General features: G+C 45.9%; 1 long non-coding RNA gene across 1 annotated transcript; it reads left to right on the top strand.

The window, feature by feature from the left end:
• The first annotated feature begins 540 nt into the window (after positions 1-540).
• LOC120986774 lies at positions 541-22,412 on the top strand. The gene is made up of 4 exons (XR_005775792.1): positions 541-659; positions 4,464-4,467; positions 19,978-19,982; positions 22,398-22,412. It is a non-coding gene; the product is annotated as an uncharacterized LOC120986774 (long non-coding RNA).

A 22,412-nucleotide genomic window follows, 5' to 3' on the forward strand; every position in this document is an offset into this window, starting at 1 on the left:
CCCTCACCTTTTTGCCAGAGTTTGCCATGATCTTTTGGAGGGGGCTGCTTGCCCGCCTCTTGCCCCAGGATTATGGGCCCTCTCATCAGCCAGGCCTCATTTGTTCACAAAGGACTTGGACTAACTTGAACTCTCACCCACACGAATTAGACCAGGGTTCAAGTTAGTCCATTACGTTTGGTAAGTGTATTTTGTGGATTGCGTCTCAGACAATGCTCATTGTATTTTGTTTATTGCATTACAGACAGAGGGAAGGGGATTTTGTGTACAATTGCTGGGAAGGTTGAATACTGTAAATGCATGTGATTGGCTGTTTTTACAAAACCCTGTGGGTGGTAACATTGTTGGAAGATGTGTATAAATCAATGCTTGTGTTAAAATAAAGTTCAGTTCCTGTTTTAACCCTCAAGGTGAAGTGTCGTCTCATGCTTGGGGGAGGATTTATTGCATGCTGTCCCAGTTTGACTGCTAGGAGTGTAAACCTATTCGTATGGTTTCCTATTCAACTGCCTACAGCATTCATAGGCTTGAAGAGGATTTATAGGCTTCTTCGGTTCGGTGATGGTGGTGTCTGCCAGAGTGCTTGGAAACCTCAGGAAAACGCTAGGCGCATCTGTCAACGGAGGTACTCAGTCGGGGTACGAGGTGATCCGTTACAAGTCCCTACTAGTCTCAAACCTCTCCCAACTTAATGATCTTAGATCAGAACTAAAAAACCTCCTCAATACAAAATCAGCCAGACTTTACTTACACTCCCAATTTAAATACTTCGCTAATGGCAACAAAGGTTCCAAGCTAATGATGAGCCTTATAAAAAAAGGAAAGGAAAGTCCAAAACCATATTAGCAAAATTATTAAAAAAGAAGGAGGTACGGCCATAACCTCCAAAGAAATTGCTCTTCAGTTTCAAGATTACTACCAATCTCTGTATAACATCCCACAAAGTAGGTTAAGTGACCAAAACTCATCAATCCCAGTCACTATAGACTCCTTCCTTAATGCCATCACCCTTCCCAGTCTGACTGAAACGCAAAAATCAACCCTCATTGCTCCATTCAACTCGGAAGAACTCAATAAAACTATAAAAAAATCTCCCAAACGGTAAAGCCCCGGGTCCGGATGGTCTCCCGGCCCTTTATTATCGATCCTTTAGTAATACCCTCATTCCTCATTTGCTACAGATTTGTAATAGTTCCCTCCTAGGTCTACCCCTCACAAGAGACATGACCAAAGCCCATATTACCATTCTTCCCATGGAGGGTAAAGATCCATCTCAGTGCTCAAGTTATCGCCCCATTTCCCTGCTAAATTTAGACTTAAAACTTCTCGCTAAAATGCGAGGACCTGATCCATAGAGATCAGACAGGGTTTGTAAAAGGCCGAGAAGGGGAAGACAACACCGCAAGAAACCTCAATGCCATCTACTACGCAAAAAAAAAAGGTATCCCCCTGACATTGCTAAGCACTGATGCGGAGAAAGCATTTGACAGGGTCAACTGGAATTTCATGCGCTGTGCAATGAACAAGTTTGACTTCCCTACTCCATTTATAGAAGCCACTTTTGCTATGTATTCCAATGCCTCCGCATCAGTGCTGTTACATGACACAATATCTCCCCCGTTTGCAATTAAAAATGGCACGAGTCAAGGCTGTCCCCTATCCCCCCTTTTATTTGTATTAACGATGGAACCACTTTTACAGACCATCAGACAAGATACAAAAATAGCGGGGATAAAAATGGGTAAACAAGAACATAAAACCGCTGCATTCGCGGACGATCTTTTAATCCTTACCACAAACCCACAAACTTCCTTAACTGCCATATATAATTTATTAGAACGGTTCAGTCCTCTGTCCAATTTCAAAATTAATATGAACAAATCTCAGGCCATGGGCATAGGCGTCCCCATATTTATGAAAAATTCCCTAAAAACTAAATCTCCCTTTAACTGGGATAATCCGTTTATCACATATTTGGGAATAAAAAAAGGCCCCGATCCCAACAATCTTTTCAACCTTAATTATACCCCATTACTTCAGTCTATTTCTGACCAACTAAAAAATTTAGATCTCCAGACATTGTCGTGGTTCGGTAGGAAAAACTTAGTCACTTCCCTGATCATCCCAAGACTTAACTACCTGCAGCAAGTACTCCCTATCCCAATTAAAAGAAATATTTCACGACACTATTGACTTTGATCCGTAGATTTATATGGAAACAAAAAAGCCCGAGATTGGCGACAACTACTCTACAAAAACCCAAAGACTTGGGGGGCATGGGTCTTCCCAACCCCCAACTCTACAACAAAGCTATCCATTTAACCAGAGTTCTTGACTGGTTTCGCAAACCACCTCATAAGTCCTGGGTGGAAATGGAGTCCTCCACAACCAAATTCTCACTAAGGGCACTACTGACGGGTAATAAGGGAAAATTTGTTTCCCTTTCAGACACCAATCAGATTATAAATTCCTCGCTCATAGTATGGAAATGGTTCCAAGAATCCAGTTGGGGTTTTTCTCTACCTTCCCCTTGATTCAAGTGAGAGATGTGCTAGAACTGGCCCCATTAGAATTGAAACAATGTCTTCCCAATTCACTTAAAATATCCCAAATCCCTATTATTTCACTATTCAATGAAGAAGGAAAGTTAATAAATAAAAATGAAATCGCCTCACTACTTTCCACTTCGGACTCAATTCCTTCCCCAATATCTTTTCTTCACACCTACATTACTAAACACATCCCCCTCCAAACACTTCTCAGACCAATCACATGGTTTGAAGGATGGATATGCAGCCAAACTACAATTAGTAAACCGATCTCTCAAATATACAAAAAATTGAATACCCCCATTAACATGCCAAAACCAGCTTTTATTGGATTATGGGAAAGAGATTTAGAAATATCTTTCTCACCACAAGAATTAAACAAACTATTTATTACCCCACACAAATCTTCAAGGTGTGTCCTCATCCAAGAAAATAGCTATAAACTACTCACAAGGTGGTACAAAACCCCTGACATCACATCCAAATACAGTAGCTCAGGATCAGATAAATGTTGGAGGTGCAATGAGTCAAGGGGAACCTTTCTCCACATTTGGTGGCTATATCCCCGTGTATTAAGTTGGTGGAAAGATATATTTGACAGGAGTAACAAAATATGCAAAACTTTAATTCCATCAAATCCCCAATTAGCCTTATTAAGTCTTCCACCATCTGATTTTACACCTAAAATTCCTCCATTATTACACACCTTGCTCATGGCCGCACGCCTCCTCCTACCTCGTTTTTGGCTCTCAGCCGAACTTCCGTCCCCTGATCTATGGAGGGAAAAGATTGTTATTATATATAGATTCGAGGAATTGGCGGCTGCTGAAGTGCGCAACTACCAAAAATGTTGCGGTAGATGGGATAACTGGATGAAATACAGCCACTCTAATCAAGGACAAGCTACCTCTACCAAATAATCGATTCTTGCTAACAGGAATACACACAGTAATCTCCAGTCAGTAAAGAGCAGGATTATAAACATCTACCTAATAGTCATCTATCCAATATATGAAAAAAGTAAAGATATACATTCCAGATTCCAAGAGAAATATGTGTATCAGATTTCACCTAACAGCTAACACATGTGTCCAATTTACAGTTTCAATTTTCTGTTACTGTTTATATCCATTATATAACTTGTACAATTTATTATTGATTATGTACGATTCCTGCATCTCTCATGATTGTACAATTTTGAATACTTAAAATAAAAAAAATGTATAATAAAAAAAAAAAAGAAATACCTTGGGGTGTCTTCTTTCAAAAATTGGGTCACTTGTGGGGTAGTTATACTGCCCTGGCATTCTAGGGGCCCTAATGTGTGAGAAGTACACTGCTCAAAAAAATAAAGGGAACACAAAAATAACACATCCTAGATCTGAGTTAATTAAATATTCTTCTGAAATACTTTGTTCTTTACATAGTTGAATGTTCTGACAACAAAATCACACAAAAATAAAAAAATGGAAATCAGATTTTTCAACCCATGGCGGTCTGGATTTGGAGTCACACTCAAAATTAAAGTGGAAAAACACACTACAGGCTGATCCAACTTTGATGTAATGTCCTTAAAACAAGTCAAAATGAGGCTCAGTAGTGTGTGTGGCCTCCACGTGCCTGTATGACCTCCCTACAACGCCTGTGCATGCTCCTGATGAGGTGGCGGACGGTCTCCTGAGGGATCTCCTCCCAGACCTGGACTAAAGCATCTGCCAACTCCTGGACAGTCTGTGGTGCAACGTGATGTTGGTGGATAGAGCGTGTTACAATCCTACAGGCTCACCTGAGTCAGAGGATAGCTGGCTGGAGGTGGAGCCCAGTGGCAAGGACCGCAGGCAGGTTGTAGTTGCAGGAAGTCAGACAGAGGCGTAATCGGTTAGCAGGCGGTGGGTCAGGGCAGGCGGCAGTGAGCGTGGTCAGACAATCCGGATCGGGAACGGTGGAAGCAGTTCAGTTGGTAGGGACAAGCAGAAGAGTAGTCGGGGACAATTCCAAGGTCGGCAGCAGTCAAGTTGGTAGCAGTAGCAGCAGAGGAACAGCAGTAGATGCAGCAGGATCAAGTCCAGAAGAACAATAACCAGCAGGGATCTGGTGCAAGAGGCTGGGCTTATAAAGAGGAAGTAGCAGGTGCAAGGAATCACAGAGATTAACAAGGCAAGGCTGGAACAAGGTAGATCAAAGAGTTCAGTAGAAGGAAATGTCCAGAAGGGTTGGTAGTCTAGTGGCTAGAGCTACTGCCTGGGACATGGCTGGTCACTGGTTCGAATCCCGACAGAGCGAGACATGATGTCCCAGATGTGCTCAATTGGATTCAGGTCTGGGGAACGGGCGGGCCAGTCCATAGCATCAATGCCTTCGTCTTGCAGGAACTGCTGACACACTCCAGCCACATGAGGTCTAGCATTGTCTTGCATTAGGAGGAACCCAGGGCCAACCGCACCAGCATATGGTCTCACAAGGGGTCTGAGGATCTCATCTCGGTACCTAATGGCAGTCAGGCTACCTCTGGCGAGCACATGGAGGGCTGTGCGGCCCTCCAAAGAAATGCCACCCCACACCATTACTGACCCAATGCCAAACCGGTCATGCTGGAGGATGTTGCAGGCAGCAGAACGTTCTCCACGGCGTCTCCAGACTCTGTCACGTCTGTCACATGTGCTCAGTGTGAACCTGCTTTCATCTGTGAAGAGCACAGGGCGCCAGTGGCGAATTTGCCAATCTTGGTGTTCTCTGGCAAATGCCAAACGTCCTGCACGGTGTTGGGCTGTAAGCACTGTAGGGTCACTCCTGGTCACAGGATTTGATTCCTCAGATGGCTTTTTCAGTGTTGAAGAGCCAGCAGGTTCCTCTCCATAATGTGGGATAGCAAATCCCTGTTGTTGCTGTACAGCCAGTTGTTGGAATAGCGTAGCTGTAGTGAGGTTTTGTGGCTCAGGCCTTCTTCTCCTAACCCTTTCTCTTTGAGGTTTAGGCTTCACATCAGGGTCTCTGGTGACAATGGCGGGTTGCCAGAGAATATTAGTTCCTGCAAAACCAGTAGCATACTGATTCTGTGTGGTACTTGGTGGTACATATTTGGCATCAGGCCGCACGGGGGCGGTAGAAAGTTCCTTTTCTGGCTCTTCCTCAGACTCAGAGTCCTGATTAAGCTCCTGGCTCTCCATGGGTTGTCCTGACCTACGTACTGCCGTGGTATAGGGTCCACGTGTACCTTCTGCAGGGGTGAACTCAACCACTTCATTTACATATAGGCTTTGTAGCCAAGGGGGAAGATCTTTTCTCTTTACAGATCGACGATTAACATAGTAATAACGGTTATTTGCCATGTTGCGGATAAATCCAAATTCCCGCTGTTTACAAAAGTCCAGCACTCGGCCCAGTTTTCGTACTGGTACCGGGAAATCTTTTACCGGTGCCTCCAGTAACTTGCGAGTCAGTCCCTCATTATACTTTTTGCAAGCATGGGTGCGCGGAAGTCGGGCCGACTTTATCTCTGCGGACAATCTAGCCCAAAGCTATGGCGGAGGTATCATCAACCAAACCGGACCTTTCGGCAATTTTCGGTGGCTGGTGTCACGACATCGCGACTGCATGATGACCCGCACTGCTCTCTGCAGACACAGGGCCGCGGTCCCCACTACGCTCCCTCCAGTGATGGTCCCACAACTCCTGCACACGAACCTGTAGCTCCGGAGTAATATGCGTGGGAGTCCTTGTCGGAGCGGCGACCGGGTCCTGTCCGGATTCGATTTCAGGTGCAGAGCTCTCTTGTCTTTCCGTCATTCTGTTCCGGCACTTTGCTTCTATCCCTCTACAGCAATCAGCGTCTCTGGTTCCAACGTGCGCACGCACGTCACGCTCTTCCTGAGTACTAGGCCCGCCTCCCAGGTCTGTTTGAATGACAGGAGCAGCACAACCATTATCCACCACACGAGGGGCGGTCTCAGCGAAACGGGCGTTTGGAACCACACTGGTCAGTACTTTAATTGGGCTTGGTGACACACAATAATGGGGCAGTCTTTTGAGTATCAAGATGTTCATAGATGGCAGTGCTTTTGTCCCAACATTTAACAGGTTGGCACATCGATATTCCACACATAGTTCCACCCATTCCACACTACGGCAGGACTTTTCATAGGGCACAGGAGGCGGCGCTGCGTTTGCATACAGGGCTGGCCTCTTGGAAACAACACAGTAAAGGTAGGGTGGGCCTGACCAGGCAATTTGCATAAGTGGGCGGCACTGCATTTTCTCGCTCTTCAGGGGGTGTCGCTAACTTGTCCACAGTGATGGCGCAGTATTTCTTTTTAAACAAGAGCGGCCATCTTAAATGCATATAAACAGTCTATTCACTGACAGCAAGCCGTTTTAGTGACACACAAATGTCGGATTTTCTCACTTTTAACACTGCGATTTTTATGCGGGGGACTAGTATAGGACCTCCATATACTTTCCAAGCAGTTTAAACAGTTCTGTAGCCCAAAACAGCGCACAATAATCAAAAGTCTCTCAATAAAGCAAAGGGGCTTATTCACATGTGACAGTCTCTCAAATATGGCGCAAGGGTTAATATCCTGTTCGTGACGCCAATAAAATATATGCAGCCAGCCAGTAGCGCAGGGGCAACACGTGAGGTGCACGGTGGGCCGATGAGGGGCCAGTAATAACACACAGTTCCTCAGGTTACTCACGGTTAGCAGAAAGCCTCCCTGGGCCGGCAGCACAGTGTTAAGGTGGACAGCACGAAATCCTCCGGGGCACGCTCTGTGGTAGGAAGCATCAGCCAAGATGGAGGTTGAGGTGCCCTTGATGTTAGGGGTGCTTAGGGTGCTTGTTGCGGCTGAGTCCCTTGATGGTTTTTGTTGTGACGCCAGTACCATTAATGGTGGTACAACCAGTAGTGGTAATAATGAGGTAGACAGTGGTGAAATGCAACTCACAACTTTTACTGGTGATGACTTTGGTTGCAGCAGTACAACAATGCAGTTTCTTGATGGTATTCAGAGTTAATCTGCAGAAGCCAATTTTCCCCACTTAAGGGGAAAAAAATTCCTTCCTGACTTCAATCAGGCATCAGAATAACTCCCTGGATTAACGACTCTTCTCTAGTAGCTATAGCCTGTAATATTATTACACTCCAGAAATACATCCAGGCCCCTCTTGAATTCCTTTATTGTACTCACCATCACCACCTCCTCAGGCAGAGAGCTCCATAGTCTCACTGCTCTTACCGTAAAGAGTCCATAGTCTCACTGCTCTTACAGTATAGAGTCCATAGTCTCACTGCTCTTACAGGAAAGAGTCCATAGTCTCACTGCTCTTACAGTAAAGAGTCCATAGTCTCACTGCTCTTACAGTATAGAGTCCATAGTCTCACTGCTCTTACAGCAAAGAGTCCATAGTCTCACTGCTCTTACCGTAAAGAGTCTATAGTCTCACTGCTCTTACAGTATAGAGTCCATAGTCTCGCTGCTCTTACAGTAAAGAGTCCATAGTCTTACTGTTCTTACAGTAAAGAGTCCATAGTCTCACTGCTCTTACAGTATAGAGTCCATAGTCTCACTGCTCTTACCGTAAAGAGTCCATAGTCTCACTGCTCTTACAGTATAGAGTCCATAGTCTCACTGCTCTTACAGGAAAGAGTCCATAGTCTCACTGCTCTTACAGTAAAGAGTCCATAGTCTCACTGCTCTTACAGTATAGAGTCCATAGTCTCACTGCTCTTACAGTATATAGTCCATAGTCTCACTAATCTTACAGTAAAGAGTCCATAGTCTTACTGCTCTTATAGTAAAGAGTCCATAGTCTCACTGCTCTTACAGTATAGAGTCCATAGTCTCACTGCTCTTCCAGTAAAGAGTCTATAGTCTCACTGCTCTTACCGTAAAGAGTCCATAGTCTCACTGCTCTTACCGTAAAGAGTCCATAGTCTCACTGCTCTTACAGTAAAGAGTCCATAGTCTCACTGCTCTTACAGTAAAGAGTCCACAGTCTCACTGCTCTTACAGTAGGGAGTCCATAGTCTCACTGCTCTTACAGTATAGAGTCCATAGTCTGACTGCTCTTACAGTATAGAGTCCATAGTCTCACTGCTCTTACAGTAAAGAGTCCATAGTCTCACTGCTCTTACAGTATAGAGTCCATAGTCTGACTGCTCTTACAGTATAGAGTCCATAGTCTCACTGCTCTTACAGTAAAGAGTCCATAATCTCACTGCTCTTACAGTAAATAGTCCACAGTCTCACTGCTCTTACAGTAAAGAGTCCATAGTCTTACTGCTCTTACAGTAAAGAGTTCATAGTCTCACTGCTCTCACAGTAAAGAGTCCATAGTCTCACTGCTCTTACAGTAAAGAGTCCATAGTCTCACTGCTCTTACAGTAAAGAGTCCACAGTCTCACTGCTCTTACAGTAAAGAGTCCCATAGTCTCACTGCTCTTACAGTATAGAGTCCATAGTCTCACTGCTCTTACAGTAAAGAGTCCATAGTCTCACTGCTCTTACAGTATAGAGTCCATAGTCTCACTGCTCTTACAGTAAAGAGTCCATAGTCTCACTGCTCTTACAGTAAAGAGTCCCATAGTCTCACTGCTCTTACAGTATAGAGTCCATAGTCTCACTGCTCTTACAGTAAAGAGTCCATAGTCTCACTGCTCTTACAGTAAAGAGTCCATAGTCTCACTGCTCTTACAGTATAGAGTCCATAGTCTCACTGCTCTTACAGTAAAGAGTCCATAGTCTCACTGCTCTTACAGTATAGAGTCCACAGTCTCACTGCTCTTACAGTAAAGAGTCCATAGTCTCACTGCTCTTACAGTAAAGAGTCCATAGTCTCACTGCTCTTACAGTAAAGAGTCCATAGTCTCACTGCTCTTACAGTAAAGAGTCCATAGTCTCACTGCTCTTACAGTACAGACTCCATAGTCTCACTGCTCTTACAGTATAGAGTCTATAGTCTCACTGCTCTTACAGTATAGAGTCCATAGTCTGACTGCTCTTACAGTAAAGAGTCCATAGTCTCACTGCTCTTACAGTAAAGAGTCCATAGTCTCACTGCTCTTACAGTAAAGAGTCCATAGTCTCACTGCTCTTACAGTATAGAGTCCATAGTCTCACTGCTCTTACAGTAAAGAGTCCATAGTCTCACTGCTCTTACAGTAAAGAGTCCATAGTCTCACTGCTCTTACAGTATAGAGTCCATAGTCTCACTGCTCTTACAGTAAAGAGTCCATAGTCTCACTGCTCTTACAGTATAGAGTCCACAGTCTCACTGCTCTTACAGTAAAGAGTCCATAGTCTCACTGCTCTTACAGTAAAGAGTCCATAGTCTCACTGCTCTTACAGTAAAGAGTCCATAGTCTCACTGCTCTTACAGTAAAGAGTCCATGGTCTCACTGCTCTTACAGTACAGACTCCATAGTCTCACTGCTCTTACAGTATAGAGTCTATAGTCTCACTGCTCTTACAGTATAGAGTCCATAGTCTCACTGCTCTTACAGTAAAGAGTCCATAGTCTCACTGCTCTTACAGTAAAGAGTCCATAGTCTCACTGCTCTTACAGTATAGAGACCATAGTCTCACTGCTCTTACAGTATAGAGTCCATAGTCTCACTGCTCTTACAGTATAGAGTCCATAGTCTCACTGATCTTACAGTACAGAGTTCATAGTCTCACTGCTCTTACAGTACAGAGTCCATAGTCTCACTGATCTTACAGTATAGAGTCCATAGTCTCACTGATCTTACAGTAAAGAGTCCATAGTCTCACTGCTCTTACAGTAAAGAGTCCATAGTCTCACTGCTCTTACAGTATAGAGTCCATAGTCTCACTGCTCTTACAGTAAAGAGTCCATAGTCTCACTGCTCTTACAGTATAGAGTCCATAGTCTCACTGTTCTTACAGTAAAGAGTCCATAGTCTCACTGCTCTTACAGTAAAGAGTCCATAGTCTCACTGCTGTTACATTATAGAGTCCATAGTCTCACTGCTCTTACAGTAAAGAGTCCATAGTCTCACTGCTCTTACAGTAAAGAGTCCATAGTCTGACTGCTCTTACAGTATAGAGTCCATAGTCTCACTGCTCTTACAGTATAGAGTCCATAGTCTCACTGCTCTTACAGTAAAGAGTCCATAGTCTCACTGCTCTTACAGTATAGAGTCCATAGTCTGACTGCTCTTACAGTATATAGTCCATAGTCTCACTGCTCTTACAGTATAGAGTCCACAGTCTCACTGCTCTTACAGTAAAGAGTCCATAGTCTCACTGCTCTTACAGTAAAGAGTCCATAGTCTCACTGCTCTTACAGTAAAGAGTCCATAGTCTCACTGCTCTTACAGTACAGTGTCCATAGTCTCACTGCTCTTACAGTAAAGAGTCCATAGTCTCACTGCTCTTACAGTAAAGAGTCCATAGTCTCACTGCTCTTACAGTATAGAGTCCATAGTCTCACTGCTCTTACAGTAAAGAGTCCATAGTCTCACTGCTTTTACAGTAAAGAGTCCATAGTCTCACTGCTCTTACAGTATAGAGTCCATAGTCTCACTGCTCTTACAGTAAAGAGTCCATAGTCTCACTGCTCTTACAGTAAAGAGTCCATAGTCTCACTGCTCTTACAGTAAAGAATCCTCTTCTATGTTTGTGCACAAACCTTCTTTCCTCCAGACGCAGAGGATGTCCCCTCGTCACAGTCCTGGGGATAAATAGATGATGGGAGTGATCTCTGTACTGACCAATGATATATTTATACATAGTAATTAGATCTCCCCTCAGTCGTCTTTTTTCTAAAGTGAATAACCCTAATTTTGATAATCTTTCAGGGTCCTGTAGTTGCCCCATTCCAGTTATTACTTTAGTTGCCCTCCTCTGGACCCTCTCCAGCTCTGCTATGTCTGCCTTGTTCACAGGAGCCCAGAACTGTACACAGTCCTCCATGTGTGGTCTGACTAGTGATATGTAAGGCCTCTTTAACACGAGCGTGACGGATTAGGTCCAGATGCGTTCAGGATGCGTTCTGTGAAACTCGCACTATTTTGCAAGCAAGTTCAGTCAGTTTTGTCTGCTATTGCGTTCAGTTGTTCAGTTTTTTCCGCGCGGGTACAATGCATTTTGATGCGTTTTTCACGCGCGTGATAAAAACTGAAGGTTTACAAACAACATCTCCTAGCAACCATCAGTGAAAAACGCATCGCACCCACACTTGCTTGCGGATGTAATGCGTTTTTTACACAGCCCCATTCACTTCTATGGGGCCAGGGCTGCGTGAAAAACGCAAAATATAGAGCATGCTGCAATTTTTACTCAACGCAAAAATGATGCGTGAAAAACAACGCTCATGTACACAGACCCATTGAAATGAATAGATCAGGATTCAGTGCGAGTGCTATGCGTTCACATCACGCATTGCACCCGCGCTGAAAACTCGCTCGTGTGAAAGGGGCCTAAAGTGGTAGGACTATCTTCCCATCACGGGCATCTATGCCCCTTTTGACAACCCATTATCTTATTGGCCTTGGCAGCAGCTGCCTGACACTGGTTTTTGCAGCTTAGTTTACTGTTCACTAAAATTCCTAGGTCCTTTTCCATGTCAGTGTTACCCAGTGTTTTACCATTTAGTATGTACGCGTGACTTGCATTATTCCTTCCCATGTGCATAACCTTACATTTGTCAGTGTTAAACCTCATCTGCCACATATCTGCCCAAGCCTCCAATCTATCCAGATCCATCTGTAGCAGTATACTGTCCTCTGTAGTGTATATACAGTATACTGTCCTCTGTAGTGTATATACAGTATACTGTCCTCTGTAGTATATATATATACAGTATACTGTCCTCTGTAGTATATATACAGTATACTGTCCTCTGTAGTGTGTATATATATATACAGTATACTGTCCTCTGTAGTATATATATACAGTATACTGTCCTCTGTAGTATGTATATATACAGAATACTGTCCTCTGTAGTATATATATACAGTATACTGTCCTCTGTAGTATATATATATACAGAATACTGTCCTCTGTAGTATATATACAGTATACTGTCCTCTGTAGTATGTATATATACAGTATACTGTCCTCTGTAGTATGTATATATACAGAATACTGTCCTCTGTAGTATATATATACAGTATACTGTCCTCTGTAGTATATATATATACAGAATACTGTCCTCTGTAGTATATATACAGTATACTGTCCTCTGTAGTATGTATATATACAGAATACTGTCCTCTGTAGTATATATACAGTATACTGTCCTCTGTAGTGTATATATACAGTATACTGTCCTCTGTAGTATATATATATACAGTATACTGTCCTCTTCAGTGTTAATTACTTTACACCAGGGGTGCACAACCTGCGGCCCGCGGGCCACATGCGGCCCTTGATACCATTCTGTGCGGCCCCCAACCATCTGGTAACAGACATGTATGCCTATGTCTTGTGGCTGCTCATATGTATTTTTTATGTATTTCTCCCATTAGATGGGAGTCCTGGAAGTGTAACTAGACATTAATGGTATATAATGTGTGTTTCAATATGCCATAAGTACAAATTTTCAGTTGTTAATACACCTTAAAATTTTAATTTCGGCCCTCGTCATTGGTTCAGTCTGGCAATGTGGCCCCCAACCAGGAAACGTTGTGCACCCCTGCTTTACACAGTGTAACAGATCTCCTGGCCCCCCCGACTGGGTACCTCTGTTGATGTATGCTCCTAGTGCTTCCTGAGGACTCCAAGCACTCTACTTGACACCATAAGCACTGCCGACCCCAGGAACCGCCGCAGCTTGGTTGAGGTCTCGTCGTCTTCCACCCACCCTGGGCACAAGACTAGGATCCAGCTTCCAGTGGGTAGAACCGTGTTGTAATCCCAGGGGGGTATAATACCGATAGAAATCCCCAGAGTAAATATAGCTGTTCCCCCCACACATGAGATGAGGCTCTATGTTGAAGGACAAAACAGGAACTCCTTTTCTTAAAGATCAACTCAGTATACAGTTCAAGAAGACATAAATCAATCAACCATGAACAACATGCAAACAGACATCCCCCCCCTCCATAATGAATGAATAGGGAGAGAGGAGACACATGTGATTGGATTATCTCCTGAGTGTATCATAGGCTGATCTACACCCCTACACCGGAGTCGGCTACTCCTAGAGTCAACTATCTTAATCCCATCGCTAACACAATCAGTGGGAGTCTCAGTGAAGAGTTAACCCTTTTTGTGTTGCTGAATTTACACCCTGCACCTTTAATGGGCAATAGGAAATATGTGGCATATAAACTCCACACATAAAGCAGGGTTCATAGTTCCTTGTAACCCCAAAAGGTCTGAGGGGGTCTCCATAGTTCTGGGTCCATAGTCCGTAGGAAGGAGGCTAGCCCTCAGGCTTCTCCAGCAGCCCCAGTGATGGTTCAGTCCGTCACACACAGTTTAGGCTACTTTCACACTGGCGTTTTATCTTTCCAGTTTCCGGGTCTGTTTTTGAACCCTTTTTGAATATTGGCACCACATTTGCTATGCGCCAATCCTGTGGAACACTCCCTGTCAGTATAGAGTCTGTAAATATCAGAAATAGGGGCCTGGCTATGACATTACTTAATTCTCTTAGGATACGGGGGTGTATGCCATCTGGGCCTGGCGATTTTTTTCACTTTTTATCTTTTTAAGTCACTGTTGTACTTCTTTTTGGGTCAGACAGGGCACTTTTAATGGAGAATTTACTTTTACATTCTGCATTTCATCTGACAGTTTATTTTCCTCAGTGAATAAAAAAATATTTAATAGCTTTTCTTTCTCCTCGTCGCTCTCTGCGACTCCCCCCTCATTGCTCTGTAGAGGGCCGACACCTTCAGATTTATACTTTTTACCATTTATATAATTGAAGAACATTTTAGGGTTAGTTTTGCTCTCTTTGGCAATTATGCACAAACATTATACAGGAAGAGCTGTTCCACAATCTCACAGAGGTATGGTGTGAGGAATATGGATTATTATTTACTGTCAGCCATGTTCCCACACCAACCATCTGGTCAGGCTCTGGTCCCGCAGTACAACTTAACCCCTGAGTCGTACTGGAAAAAGCTTTTAAAATTGCAGCAGGGTCCTACCCAGAGCTGGGTCGATCACATGCGGGCCTTGCTGACAGCGGTCGACCAATGGACCATGGGATTGGAGCTCTCCACCGTCCAACAGCTGAAGGAGCTCATTGCCACGGAGCAGTTCTTGTGTAATTGCCCAGAGGACCTCCAGCAGTACTTCCGTGACCGGAAGCCAAAGGGAGCCTCTGCAACAGCAGCCCTGGCCGACGAGTACACTAACAACAGGACTTCAGAGGCCCGGAAACCTGTCGGCTGGAGAGGGGGTAAGACACTTTCTGCCCCTAGGCCCAAGTGGGCACCGGCCCCGGCTTCACTTTCCACATCGGTGGGGGAACACTGACTTTGCCACCTCTGTAAACAGCCAGGAAACTTCAAGGCCATGTCTCCACAGCGCCTGAGGAACCCGTCCCATTCATCGACCCGGAACCCGTTCCCTGTGTTGTGTGTGGGTGGGGGTGGTGGGAGGTCCCTTGACAATTTTCAACTGGTCACTGTGGGCCAGGCCGTTTCCATGGGACTTAGAGACACTGGCACTGAGATGACTCTGGTATGGCCTGAACTGGTGATTTACTGCCTGGGAGATCCCTTACTGTCTCTGGGATTGGAGGAGTAGAACCGTCGCCAAGGTCTATTTGGACTAGGGCGCCGGTCAAGGAGTAAGGGGGGTGGGGGTATCCTCAAATATCCCTGCCAGTGTTTTGCTGGGGACGGACCTGGGGCGGCTTGTGTCTAAGTACGTGGCCGCTGACACCCCGAGGTCTGATCCCCCAGAATGTGATGTCATGCCCATCCCGTTGATACTGTTAATGTACCTAACATGCCTGTTGATGGGGATGTGGGGGATGTAATATGTGCCTCTCCCCTCAGGAGGGAGGGGGTCATTCACGCCAGCTGTGCTGAGGCCCCAGGGTGTGGCCAGCAAGCATGCTGGAACCTGTTTTCCTCAGGGGTGGTGACTGAGAGGACAAGCAGGGGCAGACAGCTCCGGAGGAGGAGGATGCAAATGAAGTCAGGGCTGTCCCAGGAGAAGTAGGGCTCCCAGGTAAACCCTCATTGCAGGGTTCCTCAACAACTGGGATATCAGAGGGCCAGGTTAGTTCATCTGGACTGGCGACTTGGTTGGAAGCCGAGGGGAAGCAGGCACTACCAGCGGTGGCAGCGGCCATAGCTGCTGTCATGCACAGTGGGAGTGCTGGGGCCCTAGGGGCCCCTCAGGGGTCTGATGAATTTCCCCCTTCTGACCAAGTGGCTGCACAGTCAGATGGAGGCCAGGAGATAGGTCCCGGGACCTGACAGGGCATGTGGCGGTCTCGTCTATTCTGGCCACATCCAGTCGAGCGTTTCAGGCAGCGTTAGTGGCTGATGCCAGACTGACCGCTCTCAAGGAACAGATGGCACAGCCCCTCCTTTGGACTCAGACCTCGAGTGGATGGTCTGGAACCAAGGATGGCTGTACCGGGTCACAGTTCAGCAGGGCTCACCGGAGGCGTGGCCTAGGGACCGACAGCTAGTGGTACCCTATCAGTTCAGGACGGAGTTGTTGCGGGTTGCGCATGAGATTCCGATGGCTGGACACCTAGGGGTCACTAAGACAAAGGCCAGATTAGCCCAGCATTTCTACTGGCCAAAGATGGGGGCCGATGTGGTTGCCTACTACCGTTAATGTGACACCTGCCAGCGGGTGGGGAAGGCCCCAAAGCCCCAAAGCCCCACTAGTAACGCTGCCCATAATTGAAGAGTCATTCAGAAGGGTGGCTGTGGATCTGATTGGACCGCTGTCCATTCCCAGCAGCTCTGGGACATGGCTCATATTGACAGTAGTAGAGGTGGTAGCCTTGTCATCCATTCGGGCCGACAAGGTGGCCACAGCCTTGCTGGAGATTTTCTCCAGAGTGGGCTTTCCCCAGGAAATGCTCACCGACCGGGGGACCCAGTTGATGTCGCAATTGATGGAGTCCCTCTGTAGGCAAACACAGGTGCAACATCTGGTGACCAGCCTGTAACGGTATCAACCGTTGGCGAAGTCCCTCTCCCCTGGTCTGCATGGTGCTGTAGAGCTGCTCCCGAGACTTCCAAGCCGAGTTGCAATTTCCAGTAGCTGTGCAGCTCTTACAAGAGCTAGTAGTGATATAGCTGTTCCCTACAACACGAGACAAGGCTGCGAGTTGAGGGTAAGAAGAACAACATTTATTGGTGCCACTCTTGGCATTATATACAAGTCTCCATGGAAGGGGCCCTCCCCGTGGACCTGATTGAGAACTGCGTGACAACCACACAGACCAATGGAAATAATCACACAATCCAGGACAGTCCTACACAATGTCTCCCCTCTGCCTGGGAGATAATCGGGTTAGACACTGTAGGTAACCTAATCATCTGCAGACAGGAAAACCACATTGTGTATAAAGACCCCCATACAGGACGTACAATGTCTCCCCCCTGACTGGGAGATAATCAGGCTAGACAGTGTAGTAACCTAATCAAATCCAGGCAGTAAAACCACATTTTCTTTTTATACATTAAAAGTACCCCAAAATCCACAATATTTCAACAAACAGAGGGCTTCTGTTACATGGCTCCCTCTTAGTGGAACACGCTGGCAGACCCGGTTTGACCTGGGGCTGTCCAGTCTCTGTTATGCAGGGTTGAGATCAGTCTGCCGGGATAATCCATCCGCGTTGCCATTCTGTTTTCCGGGCCGATACTGGATGGTAAAGTTGTAGGGTTGAAGTGCCAGACTCCATCTCAGTAGCCGGCCATTGTCCCCTGCAACATGGTTTAGCCACACAAGCGGGTTATGGTCTGTAACAAGTGTAAACTCCGGTCCATATAAATATGGAGTCAATTTCTTTATGGCCCACACCAGGGCTAAGCACTCTTTCTCCACCGCCGCGTAGCTGACCTCTCAGGGAAGAAGCTTTCTACTAAGGTAGGCGACAGGGTGCTCTCCTCCATCTTCTGTCACCTGGCTCAGAACTGCCCCCAGTCCGAACATTGAAGCATCGGTATGGACAATAAAGCATTTGTTAGGGACTGGGGCAGCCAAGATGGGCGCATGAACTAATGCAGTCTTAAGGGCTTGGAATGCAGTTTCACAGTTCAGAGACCACAGGACCTGTCGGGGTAATTTTTTCTTGGTCAGGTCAGTCAGGGGTTTGGCAATGGCGCTATAGTCTGGTTTGAAGCGTCTGTAATACCCGGTTGTACCCAAGAAGGCCAGTACTTGGGTCTTGGTGCCAGGTGTGGGCCAGCTAGCGACAGCCTCAATCTTAGCAGGCTCAGGTCACTGTTTCCCACACCCCACCCGGTGTCCAAGGTACTGGACCTCAGCCATCCCAAACTGGCATTTGTCTGGTTTCAGAGTCAGGCCAGCGGCCAGAATCTGATCCAGCACCATTCCTACGTGAGCTAAGTGTTCCTCCCAGGACTCACTATAGATCGCTATGCCATCCAGGTACACACAAGCGAAATCCTGGAAGCCACCAAGGAGTCTATCCACCAAGCGCTGGAACGTGGCTCGGGCATTTTTCATCCCGAATGGCATGACCTTAAACTGGTACAGACCAAACGGGGTGACAAAGGCCGACTTGGGGATCGCCTCCTTGGCCAGGGGAATTTGCCAATAACCCTTACAGAGGTCAATGGTGGTTAGATCGTGTCCCCTGGCTATGCGATTCAAAAGCTCCTCTACTCGGGGCATAGGTAGGCATCAGTCACCGTCCTGTCATTTAACTTGCGGTAGTCCACACAGAATCTGGTGGTACCATCTGTCTTGTGCACTAATACTAAAGGAGATGCCAGGGGCTGTCTGAGGGTTCGATTACCCCTAACCTCTGCATCTCATGAATCTCCTTCCGCATCCCCTCTCTGACTGCTTCAGGGATGCGATAAGGGGGCTGTCGGAGTGGGGCTTGTCCAGGGGTTTCTACTCTGTGAGTCGTGAGAGTGGTGTACCCAGGCTCTTGGGAAAAAGTAAGGCTCTTAGCCTGTAGTAGGTTGTGCAACTGTTCCCTCTCAGTGGGAGTGAGTTTGTGCCCTAACTGAACCTGGCTGAGGAAATCAGCGGGTGACCCCTTCTCTAAGAGGTCAGGTAAGGGTAGGTTGTCAGGTCCTCGGTAGCAGGGCTACATACCGCCGACATATTCTCCGTTGTCTCTAAGTATTCCTTCAACATATTAATATGAAAGGCTCTTTTTCGCATCTCTCATCCTTACAACTGGCAATTACATAAGTTGTATCGCACAGCTTCTCTATCACCTTATAGGCTCCCTACCAGGAGGCCTGCAGTTTATCATGCTTAATGGGCTTCAATACTAAGACCTTTTGTCCTATAAAGAAATTGCGTTGTTGGGCACCCCTATCATACCACACCTTCTGTCGCACTTGGGCCGCCTGGAGGTTGTCTTTGACTGCCCATGCCAGCTGCTCCATGCGGTCCCGAAGCTCCAGTACGTATGATAAGATTGGGGTCCCCTCATTCTCAGTTTCCCCCTCCCAGTGCTCCCTAATGAGATCCAGGGGTCCTGGATGAGATCCAGGGGTCCATATAGAAGCTCGAAGGGGGAGAACCCAGTTGATTCCTGCGGTACCTCCCTATAAGCAAATAGGAGGTGCGGTAGGAATCGCTCCCAGTCTCTGTATTCGCTGGTGAAAGTCTTGAGTATTTGCTTCAAGGTTCCAAAACAGGCCGTTAGTCTGGGATGGTAGGGTGAACTAAGTAGCGATTTAATACGGCAGACCTTCCACAGCTGCTGTGTCAGTTCTGCAATAAATTGTGTGCCTCTGTCCAAGAGGATTTCCTTGGGAAACCTGACTCGGGAGAAAATCTGCGCCAGAGTGGTAGCTACAGTGTCTGCCTGTATGTTTGACAGAGCCACTGCCTCTGGATAGCGAGTAGCATAGTCCACCACGGTAAGTATGTACTTCTTACCGGATGGACTAGGGTTGGCGAGGGGTCCCACAAGGTCAATAGCTATCCTGCTGAAGGGTTCTTCAATAACTGGCAGGGGTACGAAGTGAGCCTTGGGGTGATCCCCCCATTTCCCCACTCGCTGGCACACATCGCAGGTTCGGCAGTAAGTCCGTACGTCTGCGTGTACCCCAGGCCAAAAGAAGGTCTGGGTTACCCGGTGTAATGTACTGGTTGCTCCTAAGTGCCCGGCCAAGGGAATGTCGTGCCCGATACTAAGGATTTCACTTCGATACTTGCTGGGGACTACTAACTGTCGCTTTGGTAGGGGTTCTGTCCTGCCTGTTCAGTGACCCATTATAGCTTATTAGCGTTCCACATAAAAACTTCGTTGTCCAACCCCCCAGCTCCTGTTCCTGCCTTTTCTCTATATTTCTGGAGGGAAGGATCCGCTCTAGTCTCCCTCCCAAACTCCTCAGGGTGGTCCCAATCTATCAAGGTCTGGGGATTAGTCACTCAGGGGGTGTCTTACCTGGGTCTCCGGAGCTGGTGAACTAATCAGTTCTGTTCTAGCTTGGGCCCTGGTCGTCACGGGGTGGGCAGCGGCTGTAGAGGTGGAAACGTAGGCAGAAGTGAGGGGGCCCAAATCGTTGCACAGAAGGACTTCTGCAGGTAAGGTATCCATTGATAGCTTGCTGCTTTTTCAAGGCTGCTAATCTAGTGCTGGTCTAATCAAGTGCTGATCTGCAAGTGCATTGGAGATATTCAGGAGATACTCAGGAGGTAATCTGGAGGTGGATACAATCTAAACAAGTAAGATTTGTTTGTTTAAATACATTTTTCTTTTATTTTTTCCCCTCTTTGCAATGGCAGACCTGGTTCTGTGCAGGAATTGTTGTGCTTTTATTTCAGGTTCCACTCTTCAGAGGTTTGGATACTGTCTGATCTGTAGACAGCTCTCCATAATGCAACAGGAAATTACCTTTTTGAAATATGAGATTTGTAAATTAACCATTAAGCAAACTCAGACTGAGAACATTGCAATGCCACTGCCACAGAGGCCCCCTAGAAATTGAAGATGGGTTACTGTAGGTTCTGGTAGACTGAGAGTTGTAGATAGAAGGCATGTCCCACAGTCTGTGGCTCTCCATAATTCATTTGCAGCACTTTCAGAGTGCAAGAGCAACATGGCGGATGGCTCAAGCACAGTGGGTGAGAAACAATCATCTCTCATGCCTAAAGTATGCAAGACTGCAGCCAAAGACAAAAAGGAGAAGGTGAGGACTGATAGTAAGCAGCTGTTGGTGGGCGATTCCATCATAAGAGGTGTGAAGTTTGAGGAGAATGGTGTTGTGAGATGTCTCCCTGGTGCTACCGCTAGCAGGGATAGACGACGGATCCTTAATATTGTTAGGCAAGCAAAACAGGAAAGGGAAGTGGATGTTATTGTCCATCTGGGGACAAACGATCTGGCTTGCAATGAGGTTTCAAAGGTGAAAGAAGCTTTTCACACACTTGGAAAGGATATACGGGAGGTTGCATCAACTGTTTCATTCTCTGCAGTTTTGCCTGTGCATAACCTTCAGCATGACAGGAAGATGCGCATTAAGGAATTCAATGTATGGCTTGGTGAATGGTGTCGGAACCAAGGGTTTGCCTTTGTGTCTCATGTTAGCTCTTGTTGGAATGGAAAAGAACTGTACAAGGAAGATGGTTTGCATCTTTCTCTCAAAGGAACGAATGTCCTCGGTGAACAGTTCCAAGAATTTTCTAAGGAGCATTTAAACTAGGAAAGGGGGGCAAAAGAGTGATAATCCAGCAGTCCGACTGCCCCCCGGAACAATGCCAGAAGATGCCAGTAGCACAAAGGTTAAGAAATGACAAGCTCAGATTCTTATCTACAAATGCTCGCAGATTAGGGAATAAGATCAATGAACTTGAGGCTATAATGGCATCTGAGAATATAGATGTAGTGGCTGTTACTGAGACGTGGTTCAAGGGGAGTAATGACTGGGATATAACAATACCAGGGTTCTCTCTATACAGGAAAGACAGAGAAGGCAAGAAGGTGGAGGGGTGGCCCTGTATCTGAAAGACAGCATAAAATCAAATTTGATACAAGTTAGCGAGAACAATTTAAAGTCAGTTTGGGTTACCTTGCAGCTTGATAATCATAAGGTAACTCGTGTAGGTGTGATATATAGACCACCTAGCCAAGTCAAAGAATTAGATGATCTACTAGTTGAGGAAATAGCTAAAATGACATTGAAGGGGGGAGTTATCATTATGGGAGACTTATTGGAAAACCAAAATAGCTAGTTCTGCCAGGAGTACAGATATTCTAAATTCCCTACTGGGATTATCTCTACAGCAAGTAGTTGAAGAGCCAACCCGGAAGGAGGCCATTTTAGATTTAGTATTCACAAATGGGAATTTGGTATCTGATATTACTGTAGGGGAAAGCTTGGGATCTAGTGATCACCAGTCAGTGTGGTTTACTATAAGTACAGTGACTGAGTCACACCACACAAAAAAAAAGTTTTAGATTTTAGAAAAACTGACTTTTCTAAAATTAGATTAGTGGTATACGAGTCCCTATCAGATTGGAACAGTTTCATTGGAGTCCAGGAGAAATGGGACTACTTAAAAGAGGCACTATTGAAGGCAACAGAAAATTGCATTAGGCTTGTCAGTAAAAGCAAAAAAAGGAAAAGACCACTGTGGTACTCAGCAGAAGTGGCCAAAATCATTAAAAACAAAAAGATAGCATTTAGGAATTATAAAAAAAAACAAAAAACGAGGATGACAGGCAAATTTACAAGATTAGGCAGAGAGAGGCCAA

This window comes from Bufo bufo, chromosome 1, assembly GCF_905171765.1.
Source record: "Bufo bufo chromosome 1, aBufBuf1.1, whole genome shotgun sequence".
Taxonomy (NCBI): Eukaryota; Metazoa; Chordata; class Amphibia; order Anura; family Bufonidae; genus Bufo; species Bufo bufo.